Source organism: Lolium perenne, chromosome 5, assembly GCF_019359855.2.
Source record: "Lolium perenne isolate Kyuss_39 chromosome 5, Kyuss_2.0, whole genome shotgun sequence".
NCBI classification, from domain to species: Eukaryota; Viridiplantae; Streptophyta; class Magnoliopsida; order Poales; family Poaceae; genus Lolium; species Lolium perenne.
In genome coordinates, this window is record NC_067248.2 from 145,024,900 (window position 1) to 145,036,876 (window position 11,977).

Sequence of the window (11,977 nt, forward strand, 5' to 3'; positions counted from 1 at the left end):
TGAAAGCATGGATTGCTCATGGGAGGTAAGTTCTCTTGGATCCCATACTGATAATGTTGAAAAATCCCTCCGCTGATCTTAGATTCAAAGCCAAACTGGTTCATGAACCTAGGATCTCTATACACCCTAAGATTACACACTATAGTCATTTTCTTTTGGAAAATGATTGTATTCCCCCAGGGGATCGCTTCCTTCCCAACCTCCGCACGCAGCGTGCGACGCGTGTCCCCCGGGGCCCACCTTATCGCTTCCTTCCTCCAATCCTTTCTTCCCCATGATACGTGAGAGAACAGAGCCAAGCGCGCTCCATGGTCGATCTCGCCGATGCGCCGCCGCTTGAGCCCGACCCTGGTCGCCGCCGATGCTACCAGCGCTGCCTCCATCTCGCGCTCCTCTGCTTCGTTAGGAGTTTTGCTGCCTTGGGCATGCGGTGTTGCTACCTGCGGAGGTCGGTTTTGCTATTTAAGGTGTTCGGTATTGCTACCGGCGTAGGGTGGATTTTTGCTACCATAGGCATAGGGCGTTGCTACTAGCAGATTGTGGCGTTGCTGTCCTGGACGGACGGAGTTGCTGCAACCTCGGACGGCGTTGCTGCCGGCTGCAGGCGATGTCTCCGTTGATGTCTTAGAGGATTTGCAGCATATGAATAAAAAAATTTGCTACAATTTATTTGCGGTTTTGCTACATCTGCGTAATATGTTTGCTACGTGGTCTCCAGTGAGGTCTCCGGCGAGCCCAACTTTTTTATTTTCTTTTCTGAACAAACCGTTTTTTGCTTTAGTCATTTACTGCCTGGGGTGATTTTTTGCTACCGGAAGATTTTTTTTGCTACATACAAATCTAACCGTTAAAATGGTTGATCCGACGGCTGGGGACCCGGGGCTGGGGAATCAGATCCCCCGGTGGACGCCCAACAGTTTCCTTTTCTTTTATATAGTAGCCATTGATGAAAAAATAAATGGAGATGGAAAGAATCAAAAATAATAATTGTATTATGCTATAGTCATTTTTGGTTTCAACATATATAGTAGCTATAGACGAAATTGTTAAAATATAATATTTCTGCAAAAATAAAGATATTAACAGAAAATCAAATAAAAAACAAATTAAGTTGCAACAAGCTAGGATTCGAACACAAGATGAGCTCTTGTACTTCGAACGTATCAACCAAGTAAGATACGCCAAGCTATTTGTAATTTACCAGCGCATTGAGACCAAGTCAATGCACACGCCGCCCCTGATTTTCTTTCCCCATACGGATCTCTCTCAAAAGGAAAATCCCTAGATACTCCAACCGGAAACCAACAGGAAAATCCTCAGATCTCCGTCTCGCCACGGACGCCGCCAGTACCCTCGAGTCCCCGACACCACGAGCATCTGCTGCCAATCACCGTTGTTGTCGTCCGTCACCTCCCAACCCGCCGTCCGTTGCTGGTATCCGCCGACCGCCGTTGCCAGTTGGTCTCCGGGTCTCGTCCCGCGTCGCTGAAGGAGGAAGAGGACCATGCCCTATTTCCTGCTCGTCCCCGTCGAGTCGTGGATCCTTGTTTGCCTGCTGTCCTGCTGTAAGTGTAGAGTGTACATTGATGATGCCATTATCTGAATCATTAGATTTATTCAGGCTCATGAAACTGAAACCGATATGAATGTTGTTGAATTTGCTGTTTTTGGAGACATTATGCTTGAATTAAATTAATTCCATTATTAATACTTAATTTGCATCAAGCTAGTAAAGGATTTTTTTCATGCTTTCTGTTCTTTCAGCTTGTTGAATACACTACAGTTTTCAGTGCCCATGATGTTTCCTAGTATTATAGGGAGTGCAGTAACTTTTTTTTTTGGTACACAGTGAATAAATGAATTTGAAACCAGTAAAAGAGTTACTTCTTTTCCCTAGACCAAGTGACGAGTACTTGGCTGGCATAGATGGTTTTCTTGACTTTGCGTACATGGGAAAAAATTCTGAAGCCAAGATCCGTTGCCCATGTGTTAAATGTGTCAATGCATTGTTACTGAAGCGGCAAGACGTGTATGATCACTTAGTTTGTCATGGCATGTCAGATGGATATACAGTTTGGGGTTGCCATGGGGAAACAGCCTCATACATCTCTAGTAATAAACATGGTAAAACTACATCATGCATCTCAACTAAGAAACGATCACGGTCACAGTGTGAAGGTACAAAATCTAATATGCGCCAGCTTGTCGAATATGTTTACAGAGAACCTCCAATGACTGAACCCGAGAACCAAAATCGTTCTGAACCAGGACCAGATCCCGAATCCCAAGTTTACTATGACTTGGTGAGAGATGCAGACGAGCCTTTATGGCCAGAGTGTGAACTATCTAGGCTTTCCCTTTTTGTTATTCTCTTCCACATAAAAGCCACTAACAAGTGGAGCAATAAATCTTTAAACGATTTGCTGCCAGTTCTGCAGAAAGCAATTCCTAATGGTATGAATTTGCCTAATTCATTTCGTGAGGCTAAGAAGATTGTGGGAAAACTTGGGCTTAATTATGTGAGAATCCATGCTTGTGAAAAAAATTGTCAGCTTTATCGGAAAGAGAAGGCAAATGATGACTTCTGTTCAAAGTGTGGAATTTCTAGGTGGAAGAACGTACCAGATAAAACTACCCTAACTAACAAGGAAAGAAGGAAGGCCGTCTAAGTATGAACACATCGCGTCAGACTCCCGGAACATTAGGTTCGCAATGGCAACCGATGGGTTCAATCCATATGGGACGATGAGTACCAAGCATAGTTGTTGGCCTGTCGTCTTAGCGCCTTATAACCTCTCCCCATGGTTATGCATGAAGCCCTCTTCTCTTTTGCTTACGCTGATTATTCCAGTTTACGAAGAACTAGCTGAGTTGTTTGAAGTTGGAACCTTTACATATGATGCATCTCGAAATGAGATGTTCCAACTTTATGCTGTTGTGTTGTGGACTGTGAGTGACTATCCTGGGCTTGCGATCGCTTCAGGACATAGCACCAGCAGTGAGTCCGCTTGTTTCCCATGTAGTGATGAAACCTTTTCTATACGCTTGAAACATGGGCAAAAATATTGTTTCATGGGGCATCGCCGGTTTCTGCACCCAGATCATGAGTTCCGGTATGATGCTGAATCATTTGATGGATCTGAGGAACATAGAGTTGGGCCTACTGCTTATTCCCAAGTTCAAGTTTTAGAAAATATAAAATCAATTAAGGACTTTGATGATTCAAAAACTTGGAAGTTTGTCAGCGGCCTATTCTCCTATTTGCCTTATTGGGACTTTAATTTGCTCCGCCACAATCTGGATATCATGCATATTGAGAAGAATGTATGTGAGAATATATATGGGACACTTCTAGGAATAGAGGGAAAGTCTAAGGATAATTTAAAAGCACGGCAAGATCTAGAAGACATGAATATCAGGGCAGAGTTACATCCTAAAAAGAAACCTAATGGTAAGTATTTTTTGCCCGCGGCATCTTATATCTTGTCCAGAAAACAGGCGCAACAGTTTTGCAAAGTACTTCACGGTATAAGAGTTTCAAATGGGTATTCGGGAAACATTTCAAGATGTGCAAACGTTTCCCAAGGGAGAATTTCAGGCCTTAAAAGTCATGATTGTCATATTCTAATGCAACAACTTCTGCCTCTTGCTTTGAGAGGTTTACTTCCAGATAATGTCACATCGGTCTTGTTTGATCTATGTGCATATTTTAGAGAAGTTAGTGCAAAGGTTCTTTATGTGAGCGAGCTTGAGAAGTTGGAGCAACGAATAAAGATAACATTATGTCGTATGGAGATGATATTCCCTCCGGGATTTTTTACTGTTATGGTGCATTTGGTAATGCATCTAGCAGCTGAGGCAAAAATAGGTGGTCCTGTCTCCTACAGGTCGATGTGGTTTCTTGAAAGGTATGCTAGCTTCGTTTGCAAATAGTTGGACTTCACTCTGTTATCTCTACTATAATATATTGTTCAACAAATTTCTTATTCACTTTGCTGTTTTGTTCATGTAGATACCTAGGTAAGGTGAAGTCAAATGTCCGTAATAAAGCTCACCCTGAAGGATCTATCGCTGAAGTGTATTTGGCAGAAGAGTGCATGACATTCTGTTCCAGATATATTGTTGGTTTTGAGACCAAACATAACATGTCTTCACGAGATGAAGATAATGAGGAGTTAGTTGGGCATCCCGCTGTTAAAGAAGGATCAGTTTTATTTCCTAATGATGGGAAACCACTTGGGAAGCCTCGCAATTATGTTATAAGGGGTTTGGCAAAAGTACAGGCACATAGATACTTATTGTTTAATTGTTCCGATGTGAATCCATACCTAAGGTAAAATCTGAAGCTTGCAAATTATTATAGTTTTACCTTTTCTGTAATTACAAGTTCAGTATCAAATACCTTGCAGAGTTCATGCTGATGAGATCACCAATAGCCGCAGTGTCAACCCAAATACTTTCGAGAAAATTCAAAACGAGACGTTCCACGAATGGTTCAGATCTCATGTAAGTGACAACTGAACCTCATGCTCTCTACATGTACCGCTAGATTTATTAACTAAGCTACTTCAAATATTCAGATAATGAAACTGGAGACTGAAAATGGCATTTCCACTATTAAAAATGATATTAGATGGCTCGCTCGTGGCCCAGTTGATGCAGCAAAAAGCTATCGCGGTTTCATCTCTCGAGGCATGCGTTTTAGGCCTAAACGCTTGGATAGAATGACGCAAAATAGTGGAGTCATGGTAACGGCAAAAACATCTACTTATGCTAGAGCAGGTGATGCAAATCCAGTTCTGGATGATGTTACATACTATGGGAGAATAATTGATATTATCGAGCTAAACTACTCTGGACAATTTTCAGTTGTCTTGTTCAAATGTGAGTGGGTTGATGTTTTTTCTCAAAATGGAATTCAAAAGGATAGGTACGGCTACACAGTTGTGAACTTCTCACATTTGATACACAGTGGAGACAAGATCGAGCACGAGCCCTTTATTTTTCTTGACCAAGCTGAGCAAGTGTTTTATGTGGATGATGAAACAAAGCCGGGTTGGTCTGTTGTAATGAAGCCACCAAAACCTAGAGGTATCTATGACACTGGCAATGAGGAATATGCAGAGGACACAGCCCTTCCATGTCTCCCACCTTGCGAAGATGTTCAAAAACAAAAGGCATGATAGGCATTGGGTAAGAAGTGACATTGAAGGAACAGAAGTGGAGGATAACACCAATACTCCGAGCAATGAAGAAGAGTAGAAGGTAATTTATTGAATGATCATCTCACTCATGGTATGCGTATATTTAGATGAATATTCTTATATAATATCCTACTTATCCTATAGTGGAGATGCTTGGTGGATGACCTTTTTGTGATACTTTTAACTCTTGTGAATTCCATTATTTTCTAAACATGTTTGCCTGTTGGTCCTTCATTTGCAGAACAACCAGGTGTTCTTCAGGTCGTGCCTGGCTGAATTTTTTTTGAGTGGAGATTAGAAGGATGCTCTGAACTGACGGATGAATCTATGCATTCTATTACCGAACTTTCATATGTTTGCATAGTTCTTGCTCTTTGAACCTGAAGCTTGGAAAAATTCAGAAAATTGCTACTAAGTTAAGCTTCATGTATGAACAATTTCGTTGGTAATAGATATACTAGTACTTGTTAAAGTATTGTTATGTCTGATTTACGATCTTGTAAATTGAACTTGCTCCTTGAAATGGACGTTGTAATTTATGTGAGATGTTTTTTTGGTGACAAAACCTGAACGTATGATGCGCGTGTGAGTTATGCCTTGCTCTTGTAGCTGGGCGTTGTCCTGTGTGTGTCCTGTGTGTGTGAGAGTTGTGCCTTGCACTTGTAGCTGGGCGTTGTCCTGAAACAGGGCTGATGGGTGGCTATCAAGTGAAACCAAAGGGCCCCCAAGCGAGCTGGACTGAAATGGCGACCAAATTAAAATGTATGGCCCATAAAAGGTAATCAAAGTGACCAACGCTAGCTGGACTGGAATGACGATACAATTGAAATGTATGGCCCATGAACGGTCATCAAAGTGACGAACCATGTTAAACGTGTTTTTGCGCGATGTGAATTAGATTAAATCATGTGCGATCTAGATTATATTAAATAACTGTTAAAACCCATCAGTTTTGGGTTGTATTTTTTTATAACACCTATGCTATACACTACTGACCCGAAGTCCCAGAGTAGTAGCGTTGTTAGCCACGGGTGATTACGTGAGCTATAATTTTAGGAAAATGTCACATAATTTTTTCTACGTAACTAGTTTTCACCATACATAATTTTTTTGAAAAATTCAAGAAATTGGCAACCTTTTAAATTTTACAAATTCTTGTAGTTTACTCTCATTTTCCTCTGGTCTTTGGTTCCTTCGTGAGTATTGGCGTCAATTACTTAATTTCATATGAAGAATTTAAAGTGTATGCATCTGCTATGTATGGCCTTCGAGCCATCTAAAAATTTGCGTAAATATTGATCAATAATCTATTTATCAAAACCATGTCGAAATAGTTAGGTATTTACTATTTTTAAAATCACTTTTCATTAAATAATTTAGCGTTGACACGTGGGCCCTATGTGTAAGGTAAAGGTGATATATACATGTAGTTGATTCTAGTTTTCTATTTGCCCCTATAGAGAGCTTGTAACATAAGATTTGTACAAATGATTAAGTGTTACTTCCAAGTAAGATTGTAACACATTCCCACCGACACACACATATGTGCTACTATGCTAATATTGTTGTAACACATTACATCCCACACATATTTATATGTTACTGGTGTCGATATCCTGTAACACACTTTTGGCTCTGATACAATTTGTGTTACTATTGATCGTTGGCTCACAAATGTTCTGTTACTGCAATTTTACCTGTAACATATTCTACCATGTGTTACATGATTGTGTTACCAAAACTCTGTTGTGTTGTAGTGATCCGGTCCTAGAAAAGGTGTCTAACGCATACATGTACCGGCGAACGTGCTCGTCCTCCTCTATAATGCGCTGATCTACCACCTCCTACGGGGCCGGCTCCCTCTGAATCAACCGTGGCCCACGCGACCTCTAGCAGAGAATATTTGGGTCGACGACGGGACCCGGATTCCGCACCAAGGTGCGCGCCCCGAAAGATAACACCACCCAGTGCCACCCCGGCGGAGCCCAGTCCCAGACCTCCCCCATCGACTGCACCTGCTCCAATATGGACCCTCCACGACACGGCGACTGGCGCGGCATCGTTTCTACGAAACTAATTCATATATGTACTAACATAAATAAAAAAATGATATTGTGCTAAATAAAATAACTTCACTACTTTGTTAGTAAAAAATATTTCTAACACATAATTTCACTGCTTTTTTACTAACAAATATTTCTAACTAATAAAATTTATCTAACAAATATTACTTTATATTCTAACATGTAAAAATTCTAACATATAATTTTCACAACTTTTTTCTAACATATAAATTTTTATCTAACAAATACTTCTAACTAATTTTTCTAACTAATATTTGTAACTAATATTTCTAACTAATAGAAATTTCACTTTTATATAACAAAAAAATTTCTAACTGATTTTTCTAACTATTGTTTCTAACTAATTTTTCTAACTAATTTTTCTAACTATTGTTTCTAACTATTTATCTAACATATAAATATTTCTAACTAATTTTTCTAACTATTTTTCTAACTACACTAATTAATCTAACAAATTAATAAAAAAATAAAAACAAAAAAAAGAAAATAGAGTGGGGCGGCAGCACTTACCAGCGGGGAGGCTCGGCGTAGGGTGGTGGCGGGGGCGTGGCGGACGGCGAGGAGGCGCCGCAGAGGAGGAGGCGCGGCGTGCGGCGGCGGTTGTCGATAGAGGCGCGGCTCGGGCGGCACAACGAGGCACACGGGGGCGGCGCGCGCACGGGTTGCACGGCGGCATAGGCGGCACGGGCGGCTCGGGTGCGGCGAGAGCCAACGCACGGCGGTGGCGGTGGCGTGTGCGGAGGCGGCAGCGGCGTGGCGGATCGGCAGCGTGGCAGTCTGGCGGCGTATGTGCGCTTTGTCTCCGCGGGATTGATCTCCGCGGAGACGAAGTGGCAACTGTTATAGGCACCCCCCTTCGGTCCCGGTTCGTGGCATGAACCGGGACCAAAGGCCCCCCTTTGGTCCCGGTTTGTGCCACAAACCGGGTCTGAAGACATTTTTCGCTGAGGTTTTCGCTGCGCGCGCAAAATTGGCCTTCGGTCCCGGTTCGAGGCACAAACCGGGTCCAAAGGCCAATATTTTAAAAAAATTGTTCCCGCCTTATTTAAAATCAAAAAAGGGCTATGATATATCAAAATGTTCAGAAAAAATCTCTATCTAATAAAAGTATAATTTACATATGAGCCTAAATATAAATTGAAATAAGTTATGAATTTGAAGCCACCGCCGCCATCGTGCCACACGCCGCCAATGTGCCACACGTGTCCCTTCCCCGTGCCACATGTCGCCGCCGCTTCCACGTGCCTCGCCCCGTCGTCGTCGATGTGCGACGTGTAGACGCCGCTTCCACGTGCCATGCCCCGCCGCTTTCCCGTGCCACGTGTCGCCGCCCCTTCCACGTGCCACCGCCGCCGCCGTGCCACACTTGTCCCTTCCCCGTGCCACGTGTCGCCGCCGCTTCCACGTGCCTTGCCCCCCCGCCGCCGCCGGCGTGCGACGTGTAGATGCCGCTTCCACGTGCCACGCCCTGTCGCTTCCCCGCGCCACCTGTCGCCAAACTTGTCGCTTCACTTCGCGTGCTATAAAGTGCTGCGTGCGCGCAAAACCACACGTCGCCGTCGCCTCCGCTCATTCGTCTCCGGGATGCCGCTGCGCTGTCGCGGCTCGTCCAGCTTCCGTGGCGTCCGAGCGCGTCCGAACGGTAGGTTCTATGCTGAGATGTGCGCCGGTAGCTTCCGGCTCACCCTCGGCACGTACAACACCCCGGAGCTGGTGGCGCGCGCTTACTACGCGGCCGCGTGGCGATTTTGGCGGCCACGGCGCGACATGAACTTCCCAGACGTCGAATCGCTAGAGGAGGCGGTCCTCGTGCCGACGCCGTGCCTCGTTGACGATGAGGACCATCGCCACCACCGCCAGGTGCAGCGCCGGATCGCCATCGCCGAGCATGACGAGGAGTTTGCTGCACCAGTGGATGGCGCAGTTCCCCAACGACGTCGACAACACCAACGCGTTCTTCGCTAACCTCCGGGCACATCGCAGGTCCAACAGGCGCCACCATCGAGCCGTCGCCGAGTTCGAGCTCGATGATACGCGTGAAGCACACGTCCGTTGGGAACCCCAAGAGGAAGGTGTGATGCGTACAGCAGCAAGTTTTCCCTCAGTAAGAAACCAAGGTTATCGAACCAGTAGGAGTCAAGGGCCACGTGAAGTTTGTTGGCGGAGGAGTGTAGTGCGGCGCAACAAGAGGGATTCTGGCGCTAACGTGGAACCTGCACAACACAATCAAAATACTTTGCCCCAACTTAACAGTGAGGTTGTCAATCTCACCGGCTTGCTGTGAACAAAGGATTAAATGTATGGTGTGGAAAATGGTGTTTGTTTGCGAAGAATAGTAGAGAACAATGTTTGCAGTAGATTGTATCAGATGTAAAAGAATGGACCGGGGTCCACAGTTCACTAGTGGTGTCTCTCCAATAAGAAATAGCATGTTGGGTGAATAAATTACAGTTGGGCAATTGACAAATAGAGAGGGCATAACAATGCACATACATATCATGATGACTACTATTAGATTTACTTAGGGCATTACGACAAAGTACATAGACCGTTATCCAGCTGATGTCTATGCACGCTTCTATTCCTGTAGACAGTGTTGGGCCTCCAAGAGTAGAGGTTTGTAGAACAGCAACAAGTTTCCCTTAAGTGAATCACCCAAGGTTTATCGAACTCAGGGAGGTAGAGATCAAAGATATCCCTCTCAAGCAACCTTGCAATTACGATACAAGAAGTCTCTTGTGTCCCCAACACACCTAATACACTTGTCAGATGTATAGGTGCACTAGTTCGGCGAAGAGATAGTGAAATACAAGTAATATGGATGATTGCAAGTAGTAATTGCAATCTGAATTAATGATGGCAGCAAGCAAACATGTAACAGAACTTGTTGGAAACGGTGTTTCAATGCTTAGAAACAAGGCCTAGGGATCATACTTTCACTAGTGGACACTCTCAACATTGATCACATAACAGAATAAATAAATGCTACTTTCTACACTCTCTTGTTGGATAACAAACACCATTCATTGTGTAGGGCTACAAAAGCACACCTCAAGCCGGAGTAAACAAGCTCCACAACATCCGGAGTTCATATTAAAGTAACCTCTAGAGTGCATAATAGACCGTTGCAATTTAGACTGAGTACTAACATAGCATACACACTGTCAACAATAGCTATGAAAGGGGGAATAGATCGCATCAATACTATCATAGTAATAGTTAGCTTCATAATCTACAAGAGATTACAATCATAACCTACGCCAAGTACTACATGATGCACACACTGTCAACATTACATCATGGAGGAGGAATAGACTACTTTAATAACATCACTAGAGTAGCACATAGATTAATAGTGATACAAAGCTCATGATCACGTAAACATCACACCATGGGAGAGAGATGAACCACATAGCTACCGCTAGAGCCCTCAGCCTCAGGGGAGAACTACTCCCCCCTCAGCATAGGAGACAGCAACGGCGATGAAGATGGCGGTGGTGTCGATGGAGATGACTCCGGGGGCAATTCCCCGTCCCGGCGGCGTGCCGGAACAGAGACTTCTGTCCCCCGAAATGGAGTTTCGCGATGGCGGCGGCGTCCCTGGAGTCTTTCTGGAGTTTCGTCAATTGGTGTCGGGTTTTTAGGTCGCGAGGGAGTTTATAGGCGAAGAGGCGGCGTCGGAGGGGCACCAGAGCGCCCTCCCCTTAGGCCGGCGCGGCCAGGGGCCCACCCGCGCGGCCCTGTGGTCTGGGGGCCCTGGGCCTCCTCTCCGTCTCCCCTTCGGTGTTCTGGTCCGTCTCGGTGAAATAAGATGTTTGGCTTTCATTTCGTCGAATTCCGAGAATATTGCCCGAACAGCCTTTCTGAAACCAAAAATAGCAGAAAACAGGAGATGGCACTTCGACATCTTGTTAATAGGTTAGTTCCGGAAAATGCATAAAAACGATATAAAGTGTATATAAAACATGTGAGTATTGTCATAAAACTAGCATGGAACATAAGAAATTATAGATACGTTTGAGACGTATCAAGCATCCCCAAGCTTAGTTCCTACTCGCCCTCGAGTAGGTAAATGATAACAAGGATAATTTCTGAAGTGACATGCTACTATCATAATCTTGATCAATACTATTGTAAAGCATATGAGATGAATGAAGTGATTCAAAGCAATGGTAAAGACATTGACTAAACAACTGAATCATATAGCAAAGACTTTTCATGAATAGTACTTTCAAGACAAGCATCAATAAGACTTGCATAGGAGTTAACTTATAAAGCAATAAATTCTTAGTAGAAAGTTTTGAAGCAACACAAAGGTGTTGTCGTCAGAAACCCACCGGCGGGCAGCGACGGGCAACACAGTAGAGCCGGGAACAACTTAGGGCTGCGGCTGGCCCTGGTCCCTCCGAGCGACGGCCTGCAAAGCTTCTGGTACGCACGTCCGATGCTGATGTAAGGGCGTGCCACCTAACCTATACCTGGTCAGGAAGGTGATGGAGATGCCTCGCTTAGTTTCCTGCATGGCATACACGTAAACATTAAATACGAGCCTCGATCGGCTCTCAGGTTATCCTGTGAATCGGCTCAAGGAGCCGATCCACCCATGATTCGTACGAGGTGCACGAATATATGGTGGTCCTGCTTGATCAAGATAAAGCTAACTCGATCTACGACGATTTGGGGTTTTCA

The 11,977-nt window shown here is 44.2% G+C and overlaps 1 pseudogene; it reads left to right on the forward strand.

The window, feature by feature from the left end:
* Positions 1–1,210: 1,210 nt before the first annotated feature.
* On the forward strand, positions 1,211–5,759 carry LOC127300155 (uncharacterized; annotated as a pseudogene).
* The last annotated feature ends 6,218 nt before the right edge of the window (positions 5,760–11,977 follow it).